Genomic DNA, 12,013 nt, shown 5'->3' with positions numbered 1-12,013 from the left:
TCATTATAAAGCTATAACACGGTTTGTCATCATAAAGCTATAACACGGTTGTCATTATAAAGCTATAACACGGTTGTCATTATAAAGCTATAACACGATTATAAAGCTATAACAGTTGTCATTATAAAGCTATAACACGGTTGTCATTATAAAGCTATAACACGGTCGTCATTATAAAGCTATAACACGGTTGTTGTCATTATAAAGCTATAACACGGTTGTCATCATAAAGCTATAACACGGTTGTCATTATAAAGCTATAACACGGTTGTCATTATAAAGCTATAACACGGTTGTCGTCATTATAAAGCTATAACACGGTTGTCATCATAAAGCTATAACACGGTTGTCATTATAAAGCTATAACACGGTTGTCATTATAAAGCTATAACACGGTTGTCGTCATTATAAAGCTATAACACGGTTGTCGTCATTATAAAGCTATAACACGGTTGTCATCATAAAGCTATAACACGGTTGTCATTATAAAGCTATAACACGGTTGTCATTATAAAGCTATAACACGGTTGTCATTATAAAGCTATAACACGGTTGTCATTATAAAGCTATAACACGGTTGTCGTCATTATAAAGCTATAACACGGTTGTCATCATAAAGCTATAACACGGTTGTCATTATAAAGCTATAACACGGTTGTCATTATAAAGCCATAACATTTACATTACATTTAAGTCATTTAGCAGACGCTCTTATCCAGAGCGACTTACACGGTTGTCATCATAAAGCTATAACACGGTTGTCATTATAAAGCTATAACACGGTTGTCATCATAAAGCTATAACACGGTTGTCATCATAAAGCTATAACACGGTTGTCATTATAAAGCTATAACACGGTCGTCATCATAAAGCTATAACACGGTTGTCATTATAAAGCTACTTACAGGTTTAGTTTTGTCTCCAAAGAAGTGTATGGTTTTATAGGAGTCTTTCTCTACCAGGCCCAGACAGTAACGCTTGTCCCAGCCCTCTGGGAACACATCAAAACTGATCTGACCACCTGTTGGAGCGAGGAAGAGTGGGGGGAGAGAAGGAGATTAGAGGTCAGACTCACCTATAGAGAAGTGTTTAGGGTCAGAGGTCAAACTCACTTATAGAGAATTCCTTGGGGTTCGAGGTCACGGTTTAGAGGTCAGACTCACCTATAGAGAAGTCCTTAGGGTTCGAGGTCAGGGTTTAGAGGTCAGACTCACGTATAGAGAAGTCCTTAGGGTTCGAGGTCACGGTTTAGAGGTCAGACTCACCTATAGAGAAGTCCTTAGGGTTCGAGGTCAGGGTTTAGAGGTCAGACTCACGTATAGAGAAGTCCTTAGGGTTCGAGGTCACGGTTTAGAGGTCAGACTCACCTATAGAGAAGTCCTTAGGGTTCGAGGTCAGGGTTTAGGTTTAGGAGGTCAGACTCACCTATAGAGAAGTCCTTAGGGTTCGAGGTCAGGGTTTAGAGGTCAGACTCACGTATAGAGAAGTCCCTTAGGGTTCGAGGTCAGGGTTTTAGAGGTCAGACTCACCTATAGAGAAGTCCTTAGGGTTCGAGGTCAGGGTTTAGAGGTCAGACTCACCTATAGAGAAGTCCTTAGGGTTCGAGGTCAGGGTTTAGAGGTCAGACTCACCTATAGAGAAGTCCTTAGGGTTAGAGGTCAGGGTGTAGAGGTCAGACTCACCTATAGAGAAGTCCTTAGGGTTAGAGGTCAGGGTTTAGAGGTCAGACTCACCTATAGAGAAGTCCTTAGGGTTCGAGGTCAGGGTTTAGAGGTCAGACTCACCTATAGAGAAGTGTTTAGGGTCAGAGGTCAGACTCACCTATAGAGAAGTGTTTAGGGTCAGAGGTCAGACTCACCTATAGAGAAGGTCAGTCCTTTGCCTTTAAACTCCTCTTGAAGAACGGCAACAAACTTCTCTCTGATTCGTTCTTTCTGTTGAGAGACAGCGGTCAATCAAAGTGACCTAACGACACAGACTGACTGACATCATCATCATCCCTCCATACTTGGTCCAGCTGGTAGAACTCTATCCTCTCCTCCTGACTACAGCTCCGCCCGACCGGTGACACGTTCAACATTCCATTACGGAACTCTATAAACGTCCCCCTGAGGAGACACAGACAGAGGTGGGGTGAGCGTGTGTGAGAGGGAGAGAGAGAGAGACAGGGGTGAGTGTGTGTGAGAGAGAGAGAGAGAGACGGGGTGAGTGTGTGTGAGAGAGAGAGAGTGTGTACCTCTTCCTGGGTAGTGTAATCTAGGCCAGGTAGTTGAGACAGACAGAGATGGTGTGAGAGAGAGAGAGAGTACCTCTTCCTGGGTAGTGTAATCTAGGCCAGGTAGTTGAGACAGACAGAGATGGTGTGAGAGAGAGAGAGAGTACCTCTTCCTGGGTAGTGTAATCTTGGCCAGGTAGTTGAGACAGAAGTTGATGAAGTCTTGAAGAAGATCCTCCCCCATGTACGCCTGGATACTCTGAAACAACCAATCACAGCCCTGGATCCTCTGAAACAACCAATCACAGCCCTGGATCCTCTGAAACAACCAGTGACTACAACATGTCCATCTTGGTCAATAAACCACATGGGAGCATCAAAAGGTTAGAGGTCAGGGTCTTACCTGTACTGCAACCAGCTGTCCGTTCTGATAGGCCACCAATCCGTTTTCAGCAAACAGATAGTCCACCTTCTCGACCACTACGACACACACATGCCCACATTACTACACAGTGTGTGTGTGTGTATTGTGGTAAACTATTTAATATAGTAAACTATTGACTAACTAAAACTCACCCGTTGTGAATGACTCAGTTAATGCAGTAAAGATCAATGATGGTTTATTGTGTGTGTGTGTGTGTGTGTGTGTGTGTGTGTGTGTGTGTGTGTGTGTGTGTGTGAGAGAGAGAGAGTCAACTGATCTGTCAGGTTGTATTTAGCTGCTCTGACCTTCTCAGCTCTTCTCTGTAAAGGTCGTCACACACACACACACACACACACACACACACACACACACACACACACACACACACACACACACACACACACACAGTTGATTCGCTGATCTTGATTCCATAGTGAGAAGTTATTGGTTGATCAGTGATTCTGTATATATTCTGTGTTATATTCTATATATTATATTAATTTATATTTATGATAAACTGGTTAGTTTGGGTCCTGAATGCTGACGTCTGAATACTTTCCGAATGTTTCAGCCATCTTGACTTTCTCCACATCTTGTTATGTTACAGTCTTATACTAAACTAAAGTATTCAGCCATCTTGTTATGTTACAGTCTTATACTAAACTAAAGTATTCAGCCATCTTGTTATGTTACAGTCTTATACTAAACTAAAGTATTCAGCCATCTTGTTATGTTAGTCTCATACTAAACTAAAGTATTCAGCCATCTTGACTTTTTCCACATCTTGTTATGTTACAGTCTTATACTAAACTTGTGATGTTCGATGGGGTTTAAGTCCGGGCTCTGGCTGGGCCACTCAAGGACATTCAGAGACTTGTCCCGAAGCCACTCCTGCATCGTCTTGGCTGTGTGCTTAGGGTCGTTGTCCTGTTAGAAGGTGAACCTTCTCCCCAGTCTGAGGCCCTGAGCACCCTGGAGCAGCTTTTCATCAAGGAACTCTCTCTACTTTGCTCCGTTCATCTTTCCCTTGATCCTGACGAGTCTCCCAGTCCCTGCCACTGAAAACCATCCCCACAGCATGATGCTGCCACCACCATGCTTCACCGTAGGGATGGTGCCAGGTTTCTACCAGACGCTTGGCATTCAGGCCAAAGAGTTCAATCTTGAATTCATCAGACTAGAGAATCTTGTTTCTCGTGGTCAGAGTCCTTTAGGTGTCTTTTGTTAAACTCCAAGCGGGCTGTCATGTGCCTTTTACTGAGGAGTGGCTTCCGTCTGGCCATAAAGGCCTGATTGGTGGAGTAAACTGGCTAGTTTAACAGCATCCCAGCCGTGTTTACAGTATATCAGACAGCAGTACAGCATTATTCGTTATACTAGTACTCCAATGAAAAAAAAATACTATTTTCAGAACACAAGGCTGGAAAAACCATGTGCTTATTATGTATCTATATGCCAACAGCACACAACATTGCATAACACAGTTAATGTCGGAAGTTTACATATACCGTAGCCAAATATATTTGAACTCAGTTTGCCTTTAAATTGTTTTAACTTGGGTCAAATGTTTCAGGTAGCCTTCCACAAGCTTCCCACAATAAGTTGAGTGAATTTTGGCCCATTCCTCCTGAAAGAGCTGGTGTAACCGAGTCAGGTTTGTAGGCCACCATGCTCGCACACGCTTTTTCAGTTCTGACCACAAACTTTCTAGAGGATTGAGGTCAGGGCTTTGTGATGGCCATTCCAATACCTTGACTTTGATGCCCTTTTTGGAAGTATGCTTGGGTTCATTGTCCATTTGGAAGACCCATTTGCGACCAAGCTTTAACTTCCTGACTGATGTCTTGAGATATTGCTTCAATATATACACAGAATTTTCCATCCACATGAAGCCATCTATTTTGTGAAGTGCATCAGTCCCTCCTACAGCAAAGCACCCCCACAACATGACGCTGCCACCCCCATGCTTCACAGGAATAAATGCCGAAGAACCCCGTCCCTTATTCCTGTAATTATGGGCTTTTATTTCTGTTTTTATAGACATTTATTCCTGTAATTATGGGCTTTTATTTCTGTTTTTATAGGCTTTTATTTCTGTTTTTATAGGCATTTATTCCTGTAATTATGGGCTTTTATTTCTGTTTTTATAGGCATTTATTCATGTAATTATGGGCTTTTATTTCTGTTTTTATAGGCTTTTATTTCTGTTTTTATAGGCATTTATTCCTGTAATTATAGGCTTTTATTTCTGCAATTATAGGCTTTTATTTATAGGCATTTATTTCTGTAATTATAGGCATTTATTTCTGTATTTATAGGCATTTATTTATAGGCATTTATTCCTGTAATTATAGGCTTTTATTACTGTATTTATAGGCATTTATTTACAGGCATTTATTCCTGTAATTATGGGCTTTTATTTCTGTTTTTATAGGCATTTATTCCTGTAATTATAGGCTTTTATTTCTGTTTTTATAGGCATTTATTTCTGTATTTATAGGCATTTATTTACAGGCATTTATTCCTGTAATTATAGGCTTTTATTTCTATACTCAGCGCGCATGTAGAGGGACAGGTCGGAACACAATTGAGTGAGACACGGGGGGGGGAAGGGAATTTAGGGAGCAGAACTGTGTGATGCTTGGCTTCTGTTTTGTTGTGTCTTGCAAATGCACATGTACAAATGGAACACTAGAGTCCTACATCTCTACAATACACCACTAGAGACCTACATCGCTACAATATTCCACTAGAGTCCTACATCTCTACAATACACCACTAGAGTCCTACATCTCTACAATACACCACTAGAGTCCTACATCTCTACAATACACCACTAGAGTCCTACATCTCTACAATACACCACTAGAGTCCTACATCTCTACAATACACCACTAGAGTCCTACATCTCTACAATACACCACTAGAGTCCTACATCTCTACAATACACCACTAGAGTCCTACATCTCTACAATACACCACTAGAGTCCTACATCTCTACAATACACCACTAGAGTCCTACATCTCTACAATACACCACTAGAGTCCTACATCTCTACAATACACCACTAGAGTCCTACATCTCTACAATACACCACTAGAGTCCTACATCTCTACAATACACCACTAGAGTCCTACATCTCTACAATACACCACTAGAGTCCTACATCTCTACAATACACCACTAGAGTCCTACATCTCTACAATACACCACTAGAGTCCTACATCCCTACAATACACCACTAGAGTCCTACATCGCTACAATATTCCACTAGAGTCCTACATCGCTACAATATTCCACTAGAGTCCTACATCGCTACAATACACCACTAGAGTCCTACATCGCTACAATACACCACTAGTCCTACAATATACCACTAGAGTCCTACATCCCTACAATATTCCACTAGAGTCTTACATCCCTACAATATTCCACTAGAGACCTACATCTAAAATACACCACTAGAGTCCTACATCCCTACAATATTCCACTAGAATCCTACATCCCTACAATATTCCACGAGAGTCCTACATCTCTACAATAGTCCACTAGAGTCCTACATCTCTACAATACACCACTAGAGTCCTACAATATACCACTAGAGTCCGACATCCCTACAATATTCCACTAGAGTCCTACATCTCTACAATACACCACTAGAGTCCTACAATATACCACTAGAGTCCTACATCCCTACAATATTCCACTAGAGTCCTACATCTCTACAATACACCACTAGAGTCCTACAATATACCACTAGAGTCCGACATCACTACAATATTCCACTAGAGTCCTACATCCCTACAATATTCCACTAGAGTCCTACATCTCTACAATACACCACTAGAGTCCTACAATATACCACTAGAGTCCTACATCCCTACAATACACCACTAGAGTCCTACATCCCTACAATATTCCACTAGAATCCTACATCCCTACAATACACCACTTGAGTCCTACATCCCTACAATATTCCACTAGAATCCTACATCCCTACAATATTCCACGAGAGTCCTACATCTCTACAATAGTCCACTAGAGTCCTACATCTCTACAATACACCACTAGAGTCCTACAATATACCACTAGAGTCCGACATCCCTACAATATTCCACTAGAGTCCTACATCCCTACAATACACCACTAGAGTCCTACAATACACCACTCGAGTCCTACATCCCTACAATATACCACTAGAGTCCCACATCTCTACAGTATACCACTAGAGTCCTACATCGCTAAAACACACCACTAGAGTCCTACATTCCTACAATACACCACTAGAGTCCTACATCCCTACAATATTCCACTAGAATCCTACATCCCTACAATATTCCACTAGAGTCCTACATCTCTGCAATACACCACAAGAGTCCTACAACATACCACTAGAGTCCGACATCCCTACAATATACCACTAGAGTCCTACATCCCTACAATATTCCACTAGAGTCCTACATCCCTACAATATTCCACTAGAGTCCTACATCCCTACAATATTCCACTAGAGTCCTACATCCCTACAATACTCCACTAGAGTCCGACATCTCTACAATACTCCACTAGAGTCCTACATCCCTACAATACTCCACTAGAGTCCTACATCCCTACAATACACCACTAGAGTCCTACAATACACCACTAGAGTCCTACAATACACCACTAGAGTCCTACAATACACCACTATAGTCCTACATCCCTACAATACACCACTAGAGTCCTACAATACACCACTAGAGTCCTACATCCCTACAATATACCACTAGAGTCCCACATCTCTACAGTATACCACTAGAGTCCTACATCGCTAAAACACACCACTAGAGTCCTACAATATACCACTAGAGTCCAACATCGCTAGAATATACCACCAGAGTCCTACATCGCTACAATATACCACCAGAGTCCTACATCCCTACAATATTCCACTAGAGTCCTACATCCCTACAATATTCCACTAGAGTCCTACATCCCTACAATACTCCACTAGAGTCCGACATCTCTACAATACTCCACTAGAGTCCTACATCCCTACAATACTCCACTAGAGTCCTACATCCCTACAATACACCACTAGAGTCCTACAATACACCACTAGAGTCCTACAATACACCACTAGAGTCCTACAATACACCACTATAGTCCTACATCCCTACAATACACCACTAGAGTCCTACAATACACCACTAGAGTCCTACATCCCTACAATATACCACTAGAGTCCCACATCTCTACAGTATACCACTAGAGTCCTACATCGCTAAAACACACCACTAGAGTCCTACAATATACCACTAGAGTCCAACATCGCTAGAATATACCACCAGAGTCCTACATCGCTAGAATATACCACCAGAGTCCTACATCGCTACAATATACCACTAGAGTCCCACATCTCTACAGTATACCACTAGAGTCCGACATCCCTACAATATTCCACTAGAGTCCTACATCCCTACAATACACCACTAGAGTCCTACAATACACCACTCGAGTCCTACATCCCTACAATATACCACTAGAGTCCCACATCTCTACAGTATACCACTAGAGTCCTACATCGCTAAAACACACCACTAGAGTCCTACATTCCTACAATACACCACTAGAGTCCTACATCCCTACAATATTCCACTAGAATCCTACATCCCTACAATATTCCACTAGAGTCCTACATCTCTGCAATACACCACAAGAGTCCTACAACATACCACTAGAGTCCACATCCTACAATATACCACTAGAGTCCTACATCCCTACAATATTCCACTAGAGTCCTACATCCCTACAATATTCCACTAGAGTCCTACATCCCTACAATATTCCACTAGAGTCCTACATCCCTACAATACTCCACTAGAGTCCGACATCTCTACAATACTCCACTAGAGTCCTACATCCCTACAATACTCCACTAGAGTCCTACATCCCTACAATACACCACTAGAGTCCTACAATACACCACTAGAGTCCTACAATACACCACTAGAGTCCTACAATACACCACTATAGTCCTACATCCCTACAATACACCACTAGAGTCCTACAATACACCACTAGAGTCCTACATCCCTACAATATACCACTAGAGTCCCACATCTCTACAGTATACCACTAGAGTCCTACATCGCTAAAACACACCACTAGAGTCCTACAATATACCACTAGAGTCCAACATCGCTAGAATATACCACCAGAGTCCTACATCGCTACAATATACCACCAGAGTCCTACATCCCTACAATATTCCACTAGAGTCCTACATCCCTACAATATTCCACTAGAGTCCTACATCCTACAATACTCCACTAGAGTCCGACATCTCTACAATACTCCACTAGAGTCCTACATCCCTACAATACTCCACTAGAGTCCTACATCCCTACAATACACCACTAGAGTCCTACAATACACCACTAGAGTCCTACAATACACCACTAGAGTCCTACAATACACCACTATAGTCCTACATCCCTACAATACACCACTAGAGTCCTACAATACACCACTAGAGTCCTACATCCCTACAATATACTACTAGAGTCCCACATCTCTACAGTATACCACTAGAGTCCTACATCGCTAAAACACACCACTAGAGAGTCCTACAATATACCACTAGAGTCCAACATCGCTAGAATATACCACCAGAGTCCTACATCGCTAGAATATACCACCAGAGTCCTACATCGCTACAATATACCACTAGAGTCCCACATCTCTACAGTATACCACTAGAGTCCTACAACATACCACTAGAGTCCGACATCCCTACAATATACCACTAGAGTCCTACATCCCTACAATATTCCACTAGAGTCCTACATCCCTACAATATTCCACTAGAGTCCTACATCCCTACAATATTCCACTAGAGTCCTACATCCCTACAATACTCCACTAGAGTCCGACATCTCTACAATACTCCACTAGAGTCCTACATCCCTACAATACTCCACTAGAGTCCTACATCCCTACAATACACCACTAGAGTCCTACAATACACCACTAGAGTCCTACAATACACCACTAGAGTCCTACAATACACACTATAGTCCTACATCCCTACAATACACCACTAGAGTCCTACAATACACCACTAGAGTCCTACATCCCTACAATATACCACTAGAGTCCCACATCTCTACAGTATACCACTAGAGTCCTACATCGCTAAAACACACCACTAGAGTCCTACAATATACCACTAGAGTCCAAATATCGCTAGAATATACCACCAGAGTCCTACATCGCTACAATATACCACCAGAGTCCTACATCCCTACAATATTCCACTAGAGTCCTACATCCCTACAATATTCCACTAGAGTCCTACATCCCTACAATACTCCACTAGAGTCCGACATCTCTACAATACTCCACTAGAGTCCTACATCCCTACAATACTCCACTAGAGTCCTACATCCCTACAATACACCACTAGAGTCCTACAATACACCACTAGAGTCCTACAATACACCACTAGAGTCCTACAATACACCACTATAGTCCTACATCCCTACAATACACCACTAGAGTCCTACAATACACCACTAGAGTCCTACATCCCTACAATATACCACTAGAGTCCCACATCTCTACAGTATACCACTAGAGTCCTACATCGCTAAAACACACCACTAGAGTCCTACAATATACCACTAGAGTCCAACATCGCTAGAATATACCACCAGAGTCCTACATCGCTAGAATATACCACCAGAGTCCTACATCGCTACAATATACCACTAGAGTCCCACATCTCTACAGTATACCACTAGAGTCCTACAACATACCACTAGAGTCCGACATCCCTACAATATACCACTAGAGTCCTACATCCCTACAATATTCCACTAGAGTCCTACATCCCTACAATATTCCACTAGAGTCCTACATCCCTACAATATTCCACTAGAGTCCTACATCCCTACAATACTCCACTAGAGTCCGACATCTCTACAATACTCCACTAGAGTCCTACATCCCTACAATACTCACTAGAGTCCTACATCCCTACAATACACCACTAGAGTCCTACAATACACCACTAGAGTCCTACAATACACCACTAGAGTCCTACAATACACCACTATAGTCCTACATCCCTACAATACACCACTAGAGTCCTACAATACACCACTAGAGTCCTACATCCCTACAATATACTACTAGAGTCCCACATCTCTACAGTATACCACTAGAGTCCTACATCGCTAAAACACACCACTAGAGTCCTACAATATACCACTAGAGTCCAACATCGCTAGAATATACCACCAGAGTCCTACATCGCTACAATATACCACCAGAGTCCTACATCCTACAATATTCCACTAGAGTCCTACATCCCTACAATATTCCACTAGAGTCCTACATCCCTACAATACTCCACTAGAGTCTCGACATCTCTACAATACTCCACTAGAGTCCTACATCCCTACAATACTCCACTAGAGTCCTACATCCCTACAATACCACTAGAGTCCTACAATACACCACTAGAGTCCTACAATACACTACTAGAGTCCTACAATACACCACTATAGTCCTACATCCCTACAATACTACACTAGAGTCCTACAATACACCACTAGAGTCCTACATCCCTACAATATACCACTAGAGTCCCACATCTCTACAGTATACCACTAGAGTCCTACATCGCTAAAACACACCACTAGAGTCCTACAATATACCACTAGAGTCCAACATCGCTAGAATATACCACCAGAGTCCTACATCGCTAGAATATACCACCAGAGTCCTACATCGCTACAATATACCACTAGAGTCCCACATCTCTACAGTATACCACTAGAGTCCTACATCGCTAAAATACACCACTAGAGTCCTACAATATACCACTAGAGTCCTACATCGCTACAGTATACCACTAGAGTCCTACATCTCTACAATACACCACAGGTAGGATGCAAAACATTCTTGTTTACTGTTCTATGTATGTTGGTAACCAGTTTATAATAGCAATAAGGACCCTTGGTGGGTTGTGGTATATTGCTTTTAAATATATTATCTCTAACTCACCCAGACACACCTAACCCCCCCTCCCAGACACACCTTATAACCCTCCTCCTCCCTCCCAGACACACTTAACCCCTCCCTCCCAGACACACCCTAACCCCCTCCCTCCCAGACACAACCTTATAACCCCTCCTCCCAGACACACCTTAACTCCCACACAGACACTCACCATCATCTCCCAGTTGTTTGCTTTGATCTTGATGAAGTCCGACCCCCCCACCACGCCTCGCTCGAACACGCCGCCGCAGACGCTGCAGAAAGTCTCCATCCCAGGAGTCACCCTCTGAAACACACCAATACACGCTAGTACACTGCTACAACAACC

The 12,013-nt window shown here is 42.4% G+C and overlaps 1 long non-coding RNA gene and 1 pseudogene across 3 annotated transcripts; one reads left to right on the top strand and one right to left on the bottom strand.

The window, feature by feature from the left end:
- Nucleotides 1–857: 857 nt before the first annotated feature.
- Nucleotides 858–11,971, bottom strand: LOC127920111 (phosphomannomutase 2-like; annotated as a pseudogene).
- LOC127920112 (uncharacterized) lies at nt 1,030–1,686 on the top strand. Of its 3 annotated transcripts, none has more exons than XR_008105124.1 (3): nt 1,030–1,189; nt 1,241–1,405; nt 1,517–1,686. It is a non-coding gene; the product is annotated as an uncharacterized LOC127920112 (long non-coding RNA). The 3 variants fall into 3 exon arrangements; XR_008105125.1 differs by having other exon boundaries at nt 1,030–1,203; nt 1,255–1,405; XR_008105126.1 differs by having other exon boundaries at nt 1,030–1,240; nt 1,292–1,405.
- Nucleotides 11,972–12,013: the final 42 nt, after the last annotated feature.

This window comes from Oncorhynchus keta, unplaced genomic scaffold, assembly GCF_023373465.1.
Source record: "Oncorhynchus keta strain PuntledgeMale-10-30-2019 unplaced genomic scaffold, Oket_V2 Un_contig_18443_pilon_pilon, whole genome shotgun sequence".
Classification (NCBI taxonomy): domain Eukaryota; kingdom Metazoa; phylum Chordata; class Actinopteri; order Salmoniformes; family Salmonidae; genus Oncorhynchus; species Oncorhynchus keta.
The sequence above is the reverse complement of the archived record's forward strand: the minus strand, read 5'-3'. Positions and strand labels throughout refer to the sequence as shown.